Raw genomic sequence first — 9,361 nt, 5'->3', positions numbered from 1 at the left:
TTGTAGTGTGCGGCCCAAAACTGGACACAGTACTCCAGATGAGGCCTCACCAATATCTAATAGAGGGGAATGATCACATCCCTCGATCTGCTGGCATGAGTGTATACACGTGGAAATTACTACATCTAAGGTGGAAATAAAATTTAAAAGTGCTTAACACATTCAAATTGGGAAGGCCAGCTAACATCCTTCCCAGAATACTGAAAGAAATGGTACATGAGATTGCTAGTCCACTAGCAGTACAATATGACTGGAGAATAGCTAATGTCATAACTACATTTAAGAAAGCAGGGGGGAAAGTGATCCAAACAATTACAGACCCATTAATCTGACCTCAATAGTAGGAAAGGTTTTAGAACAAATTGGGAAGGAAAGAATACTTAAATTTGTGGAGGTAAATGGAAAAGGGGTTGTAATGCAATTGGGGTTTATCAACGGTAGATTGTGCCAGACTAACCCTATTTCCTTCTTTGAGACAAAAAGAAAAGGAGTACTTGTGGCACCTTAGAGACTAACACATTTATTTGAGCATAAGCTTTCGTGAGCTACAGCTCACTTCTTCGGATGCATCTGATTCTTTAGATAAGGAAAGTGCAGTACATCTAATATACTTTGACTTTCAGTAAAGCTTTTGTCACTGTACCATGTGGGAAATTATTAGTTAAATTAGGGAAGATGAAGACTGGTACAAGCATTGTAAGGTGGGTGAGGAACTGGATAAAGGGAAGAAGGCAACAGGTTGTGCCAAAAGGTGAACTATCAGGCTGAGGGAGGTTACTAGTGGAGTTCCTCAAGGATCAGTCTTGGTATTAGTCTTATTCAATATTCTTATTAATGACGTTGGCACAAAAAGTGGGAGTGCACTAATGAAATTTGCTGATGGCACAAAGTTGGAAGATGTGATCAGTACAGAGGAGGATCAGAGTATTCTACAGAAAGGTTTGGATGACCTTGAAGACAGGAATAACAGAAATGGGATGAAATTCAATAGTACAAAGTGCAATGTCATGCACTTAGAGTCTAATAATAAGAATTTCTACTACAGATTGGGGCTCATCAGCTGGAAACAATGGAGGAGGAGAAAGACCTGGGAGTGCGGCTTGATCATGGGATGACTCTGAGCCACCAGTGTGATGAGGCTGCAAAAAAGACAAATGCAATCTTAGGGTGTATCAGGCGAGGCGTTTCCAGTAAAGAGAGAAAAGTATTCATGCCATTGTACGAGGCATTGGTAAGGCCTCATCTGGAATACAGAGTGTGATTCTGGTCACCCATGTTCAAGGAAGATTCATTCAAACTGGAACAGGTGTAGACAAAAGCTACTAGGATGATCAGGGTTTAGAGTGGCAATCTTATGAAAAGACACTGGAAGAGCGTGGCTTTTTCATTTAGCAAAAAGAAGGCTGAGAGGGGATCTGACTGTTCTCTGTAAAAACACTGGGGGGTAAATACCAGGGAGGGTGAAGAGCTATTGAAGACAAAGGACAATGTTGGTGCAAGAGCAAATGGATATAAATTGGCCATGAACAAATTCAGGCTGGAAATTAGAAGATTTTTAATCATCAGAGGAGGCAGGTTCTCAACAGCCTTCCAATAGGAGTTGTGGGAACCAACAACTTAGTTATTGTTTTAAGAGTGAGCTGGACAAATTGTTTAGTAGGATTGTATGACAGGATTGATTGTGGTGGTGAGGGGCAGAGCTCAGGAACCGTGGGGGCATCTTCTGTTGCAATGTTCCTAAAATCTCCAATTTCAGGGCATCAACTGGTCACCTGCAGGGGGTCAGGAAGGGAATTTTTCCCCCAATGTAATTTTGGTTGGTTGGGTGGTTTATTTGGGGGTATTTTGGGGGGTGGCAGGGTTGTAGGGTTTTTTTGGTCTCCTTCCTCTGAAGCATCAGGACTGGGCATGGCTGGGGATGTGACACAGGACAGGGTGGGCCAGGGCTCTGAGGTGGCACCGAGCTTCTCTCTCACAGAGCTTGGCTGGCTGGTTCTTGCTCACATGCTCAGCGTCTAACTGATCACCACGTGTGGGGTCGGGAAGGAATTTTCCCCAGGTCAGACTGGCAGTGACCTTAGGGGGGGTTCACCTTCCTTGGCAGTGTGGGGTGTGGGTCACATGCCAAGATCATATGGGTGTATCTCATTTAATCAATTCCCCGCCATGGCAGGGGCCTCGAGCCTTAGTGCACCTCAGTCCCTCCTAGTCTCTGCCTGTGGCACACAATAGTCTAGTCTCCCGAGGGCCGTGATACAATTTCCATTGTAGGGTTTAGTGTGCAGGTGCTGGGTGGTGCTGGTGACCTGTGATACACAGGAGATTAGATTATCTGGTGGCCCCTTCTGGCCTTAAACTCTGTAACTCCAGGCTGTGGTTCAAGTCCCTGTTCTGGCACAGATTTCCTGTGTGACCTTGGGCAAATCATTTAGTCACTCTGGATCTTCATTACCCATTCAGCCCATGGGGTTAACAGCCCTGCCCAGCCTTACTGGGGTGTGAATTCAAACAGGCCCAGGTGCAGAGATGGGCTTCTAGGATGACCAGGAGAATGGAGAGCTGTTCTTACTAGAGGAGACTGGAGATCTTGGCCTGTTTAGCCTAGCAAACGCAGGTTGACAGGGGATCTAATGGTTCTCTACACATACCTCAGGGGTCGGGGGAGAGAAGAGCTATTTAAGCTAACGGACAATGCTGGTACCAGAACAAATGGGGATAAACTGGCCAGGAATAAATTGAGGCTGGAAATTAGGAGATGGGTTCTAACCATCAGAGGAAGGAGGTTCTGGAGTAGCCTCCCAATAGGAGGAGTGGGGGACAAACACTCTAACTAGTTTAAAGATGGAGCTTGATGTGTTTACAAATGGCATGATATGATGGGGGATTTGCAATAGCTGAGGATTTGACCAGATGACTGAGGAGCTCCCTTCCAGTCCTGACCTGGGTTCCAACTGTGGTTTAGCATCAGTCAGTTCCTGAGGTGTAAACCTGCACTGGGTTAACTAAAGTGCTGTTTGCAAACAGAGTGAAAACCATGCTGGTTGGCGTGTCTACACTTATCTTGGTTCTGCTTCGTCCCTGTTCTGACAGCAGGAAGCTATCCCAGAATTGCCAAATCCAAAATAAGAGTGTCTCCACGGGATTTTGCACAGGGTTAACCAAATTCAGTTAAACTGATGCAACCCACATGTAGCAAAAGCCACATCCTCATTTGCCCATCAAGGTTGGCATTATGGGTAGGGCTTCTGTCACTCGCTTATGTCCTTCAAAGGAGAGGTATGTTCTCAAGAAGGAAATCTTCATATTTCTTGTGAAGCCCTTGTTGTAAATAGTCTGGGCTGTAGGGAATTTGTTACCTTTATACAGGGTTTATAGCAGGGTTTTCTGCTGTTGAAACTAACATCCTAAGCGCTGGCTCAGAGGCAAAGCTCTGATTGCCTCCAGGCTCCCAGGAGAAAGGGAACATCCTGCTGTAAAGACACTTGGACATGGAGGATGCTGGAAAGGACGTTCATGGCTCAGACCTAATCTCCCCCTCTCTGAGTCTTTATTCCCATGTTGCACTTGTAGGTTTGAGCATTTCAGAACACGCTCAGCTCCGGCTGGTGAATGGCTTGAGTCACTGCACTGGGAGAGTCGAGGTGCTTCATAACCAGCAGTGGGGAAGCGTGTGTGATGAGGGCTGGGACTTACAGGATGCCGGAGTCGTGTGCAGGCAGCTGGGCTGAGGAACGGCGTTATCAGCCCCAGGGCTGGCTGAGTTTGGAGAAGGGTCTGACCCCATCTGGCTGGCTGAGGTTAACTGCACAGGGACAGAAGTTGCCCTCTCTGAATGCAGAGCTAGTCCTTGGGGAGGCAAGAACCCTACCCATGGAGAAGATGCCAGTGTTGACTGCTCAGGTAATATTAACCCCTGTCTTACTGTGCAGGAGGTGGAGGCGTTCTCCCCTACATAGTCAGTTCTCGCTCCTGTGCCCAGAGTAGCACTGGGGGCTTTGTGCTGCTGGGAGTTGAATGACTGTAACATGTCCAACAAAGCTGCCACACTGAGGTGTGCTATGGGGCCTCAATTTCCCTCCTGGGTATAACCTGGGGATACTCATACATCTTCCAACTGGTGTTTCAAATGAAGTCTCCCCTTCTGGGCTTCCCATGTCCTCTCTGGTCCCTTTCCCCAGCATCACGGTCCCCTCTGGGACTCTGCTCTCAGGCTAGATAGCCCCACCGCAGCCCTGCTCCCTATACTGAGCTCCCACATGATCACATGGTCCTTCCCAGCCATGTGCTGGCCTGGGACACCTCCCACTCCCTCCAGGGAAACCATGTTCAGGCCCCTCAAGGGGCACTCCCAATGCTCCCCCAGCTCTGGGTTGTCCCACCTTTGGTACAGCAGGCCCTGTCTTCTCTGCACTCAGTGCCTCCACCTCATGGCCTGGTGCATGAAGGGCCAGACAGCCCCTGTGATCTCTAGGGCATCGTACGGAGCCACGGGCCAGCTGGTGAGAAGGGGAAACCACGATTCATCGCCGGGTAGGACTGGAGCAGGGGAGTCGACACGGAGGTTGGATAATGGAGTCACCCCACCTGCCACAGCAATAATCACTGCCTGCCCAGAACCATGCAGGCACAACCACAGTCCCCCACAGCCCTCCACCCACCTCAGCTGGTCAGAAGAGCTGGGGGACAATGGCAGGAGGGGGACCTTTGCTGGGAGCTCTCCCCACTGGATGCAGGGGGTCCCTGCCAGCTCCTAGCTCCTGTTGCAGAGGGGCTGTCACATGCAGGCAGGTCTTCCCCCGACGGCAGTAGGGGTGCTCCCAGCATCGGTGGGCTCTCTGGGCCCTGCAGCTGGTGATGTGGCTTGTTTGTTGGGCTCCTGGTCCCATCCTCATGGGCACGGGCATCTCAAGCACAGCCAAACTAGGCAGCCTCAATTCTGCCCTGTGCTGCTGACTGCTGGGGGGCTGGGAGGGGCTTTTCACAAGCCCTCAATCTGGCTCCATACAATCCCCAGAATTCCCAACTCTGTAACATGCCCACTGGGCCATACATGCACCTGAGAGACCAGCGCTGTCCAAACCCCACAGTCACTGCAGGGCAGAGTTAAGGTTGATTAGCTGTGACCTCCCAGATCGTAACATGCTGAGGGTTCTTTGCAGTTTCACCTTAACACTGAATTTCCTGGGTTTAGTGCACTTGGTTGGGGGGATAATTACAGCATCCCCCTGGGGTGGATTTTACCGGTTAGTCTTTTTTCTCCTGGGGTGTTTGTAGGTTTGACCATTTCGGAGCAAGCTCAGCTCCGCCTGGTGAACAGCTCACGTCACTGCGCTGGCCGAGTCGAGGTGCTTCATGACCAGCAGTGGGGAGCTGTGTGTGATCACAGCTGGGATATTAATGATGCCAAAGTCGTGTGCAGGCAGCTGGCATGTGGGGCAGTGTTATCAGTCCCAGACAAAGCTTGGTTTGGAGAAGGGTCTCACCCCATCTGGCTGGATGAAATTAACTGCACAGGAACAGAAGCTTCCCTCGCCGAGTGCAGGGCTAGACTTTGAGGACTTCTGTACCCATGAAGAAGATGCTGGTGTTGTGTGCTCAGGTAAGCTTGGCAACATGTGACCTCCAGAAGAGGTAAGCGGAATGTCCGGGTTCCAGTAACACAGACACAGGTAACTAACCGCTTTCATGTTCTCTCCACAGGTACCAATGCGGAGAGTGGACCAGATGATATGTCTGGGGGGAGAAAGCGGAAGGAGACTCCGCTGGTTGGGAGGCATGAGATGCGATGTCCTGAGGTTGGGGGTTCCACGACCACCACTCCCAAGAGGAGAAGGCGGGTGGTGGTGGTCGGGGACTCTCTCCTCCGGGGGACTGAGTCATCTATCTGCCGCCCTGACCGGGAAAACCGAGAAGTCTGCTGCTTGCCAGGGGCTAAGATTCGTGATGTGACGGAGAGACTGCCGAGACTCATCAAGCCCTCGGATCGCTACCCCTTCCTGCTTCTCCACGTGGGCACCAATGATACTGCCAAGAATGACCTTGAGCGGATCACTGCGGACTACGTGGCTCTGGGAAGAAGGATAAAGGAGTTGGAGGCGCAAGTGGTGTTCTCGTCCATCCTCCCCGTGGAAGGAAAAGGCCTGGGTAGGGACCGTCGAATCGTGGAGGTCAACGAATGGCTACGCAGGTGGTGTCGGAGAGAAGGCTTTGGATTCTTTGACCATGGGATGGTGTTCCATGAAGGAGGAGTGCTGGGCAGAGACGGGCTCCATCTTACGAAGAGAGGGAAGAACATCTTTGCCAGCAGGCTGGCTAACCTAGTGAGGAGGGCTTTAAACTAGGTTCACCGGGGGAAGGAGACCAAAGCCCTGAGGTAAGTGGGAAAGCGGGATACCGGGAGGAAGCACAGGCAGGAATGTCTGTGAGGGGAGGGCTCCTGCCTCATACTGGGAATGAGGGGCGATCAACAGGTTATCTCAAGTGCTTATATACAAATGCACAAAGCCTTGGAAACAAGCAGGGAGAACTGGAGGTCCTGGTGATGTCAAGGAATTATGACGTGATTGGAATAACAGAGACTTGGTGGGATAACTCACATGACTGGAGTACAGTCATGGATGGTTATAAACTGTTCAGGAAGGACAGGCAGGGCAGAAAAGGTGGGGGAGTAGCACTGTATGTAAGGGAGCAGTATGACTGCTCAGAGCTCCGGTACGAAACTGTGGAAAAACCTGAGTGTCTCTGGATTAAGTTTAGAAGTGTGTGCAACAAGAGTGATGTCATGGTGGGAGTCTGCTATAGACCACCGGACCAGGGGGATGAGGTGGATGAGGCTTTCTTCCGGCAACTCACGGAAGCTACTAGATCGCATGCCCTGATTCTCATGGGTGACTTTAATTTTCCTGATATCTGCTGGGAGAGCAATACAGCGGTGCATAGACAATCCAGGAAGTTTTTGGAAAGCGTAGGGGACAATTTCCTGGTGCAAGTGCTAGGGGAGCCAACTAGGGGGAGCGCTTTTCTTGACCTGCTGCTCACAAACCGGGTAGAATTAGTGGGGGAAGCAAAAGTGGATGGGAATCTGGGAGGCAGTGACCATGAGTTGGTTGAGTTCAGGATCCTGACGCAGGGAAGAAAGGTAAGCAGCAGGATACGGACCCTGGACTTCAGGAAAGCAGACTTTGACTCCCTCAGGGAACAGATGGCCAGGATCCCCTGGGGGACTAACATGAAAGGGAAGGGAGTTCAGGAGAGCTGGCTGTATTTCAAGGAATCCCTGTTGAGGTTACAGGGACAAACCATCCCGATGAGTCGAAAGAATAGTAAATATGGCAGGCGACCAGCTTGGCTTAATGGTGAAATCCTAGCGGATCTTAAACATAAAAAAGAAGCTTACAAGAAGTGGAAGGTTGGACATATGACCAGGGAAGAGTATAAAAATATTGCCCGGGCATGTAGGAAAGATATCAGGAGGGCCAAATCGCACCTGGAGCTGCAGCTAGCAAGAGATGTCAAGAGTAACAAGAAGGGTTTCTTCAGGTATGTTGGCAACAAGAAGAAAGCCAAGGAAAGTGTGGGCCCCTTACTGAATGAGGGAGGCAAGCTAGTGACAGAGGATGTGGAAAAAGCTAATGTACTCAATGCTTTTTTTGCCTCTGTTTTCACTAACAAGGTCAGCTCCCAGACTGCTGTGCTGGGCAACACAAAATGGGGAAGAGATGGCCAGCCCTCTGTAGAGATAGAGGTGGTTAGGGACTATTTAGAAAAGCTGGACGTGCACAAGTCCATGGGGCCGGACGAATTGCATCCGAGAGTGCTGAAGGAATTGGCGGCTGTGATTGCAGAGCCCTTGGCCATTATCTTTGAAAACTCGTGGCGAACGGGGGAAGTCCCGGATGACTGGAAAAAGGCTAATGTAGTGCCCATCTTTAAAAAAGGGAAGAAGGAGGATCCTGGGAACTACAGGCCGGTCAGCCTCACCTCAGTCCCTGGAAAAATCATGGAGCAGGTCCTCAAAGAATCAATCCTGAAGCACTTAGAGGAGAGGAAAGTGATCAGGAACAGTCAGCATGGATTCACCAAGGGAAGGTCATGCCTGACTAATCTAATCGCCTTTTATGATGAGATTACTGGTTCTGTGGATGAAGGGAAAGCAGTGGATGTATTGTTTCTTGACTTTAGCAAAGCTTTTGACACGGTCTCCCACAGCATTCTTGTCAGCAAGTTAAGGAAGTATGGGCTGGATGAATGCACTATAAGGTGGGTAGAAAGCTGGCTAGATTGTCGGGCTCAACGGGTAGTGATCAATGGCTCCATGTCTAGTTGGCAGCCGGTGTCAAGTGGAGTGCCCCAGGGGTCGGTCCTGGGGCCCGTTTTGTTCAATATCTTCATAAATGATCTGGAGGATGGTGTGGATTGCACTCTCAGCAAATTTGCGGATGATACTAAACTGGGAGGAGTGGTAGATACGCTGGAGGGGAGGGATAGGATACAGAAGGACCTAGACAAATTGGAGGATTGGGCCAAAATAAATCTAATGAGGTTCAATAAGGATAAGTGCAGGGTCCTGCACTTAGGATGGAAGAATCCAATGCACCGCTACAGACTAGGGACCGAATGGCTCGGCAGCAGTTCTGCGGAAAAGGACCTAGGGGTGACAGTGGACGAGAAGCTGGATATGAGTCAGCAGTGTGCCCTTGTTGCCAAGAAGGCCAATGGCATTTTGGGATGTATAAGTAGGGGCATAGCGAGCAGATCGAGGGACGTGATCGTTCCCCTCTATTCGACACTGGTGAGGCCTCATCTGGAGTACTGTGTCCAGTTTTGGGCCCCACACTACAGGAAGGATGTGGATAAATTGGAAAGAGTACAACGAAGGGCAACGAAAATGATTAGGGGTCTAGAGCACATGACTTATGAGGAGAGGCTGAGGGAGCTGGGATTGTTTAGTCTGCAGAAGAGAAGAATGAGGGGGGATTTGATAGCTGCTTTCAACTACCTGAAAGGGGGTTTCAAAGAGGATGGCTCTAGACTGTTCTCAATGGTAGCAGATGACAGAACGAGGAGTAATGGTCTCAAGTTGCAATGGGGGAGGTTTAGATTGGATATTAGGAAAAACTTTTTCACTAAGAGGGTGGTGAAACACTGGAATGCGTTACCTAGGGAGGTGGTAGAATCTCCTTCCTTAGAGGTTTTTAAGGTCAGGCTTGACAAAGCCCTGGCTGGGATGATTTAACTGGGACTTGGTCCTGCTTTGAGCAGGGGGTTGGACTAGATGACCTTCTGGGGTCCCTTCCAACCCTGATATTCTATGATTCTATGATTCTATGAACCCTCACATATGCAATTTCCTGCATGGTGA

At 49.9% G+C, this 9,361-nt stretch overlaps 1 pseudogene; it reads left to right on the top strand.

Moving 5' to 3' along the window:
• Positions 1–3,488: 3,488 nt before the first annotated feature.
• On the top strand, positions 3,489–5,555 carry LOC122457318 (annotated as a pseudogene).
• Positions 5,556–9,361: the final 3,806 nt, after the last annotated feature.

This window comes from Dermochelys coriacea, chromosome 23, assembly GCF_009764565.3.
Source record: "Dermochelys coriacea isolate rDerCor1 chromosome 23, rDerCor1.pri.v4, whole genome shotgun sequence".
NCBI lineage: Eukaryota > Metazoa > Chordata > Testudines > Dermochelyidae > Dermochelys > Dermochelys coriacea.
Note: the sequence above shows the minus strand (reverse complement) of the source record. Positions and strands in the feature narration are given on the sequence as shown.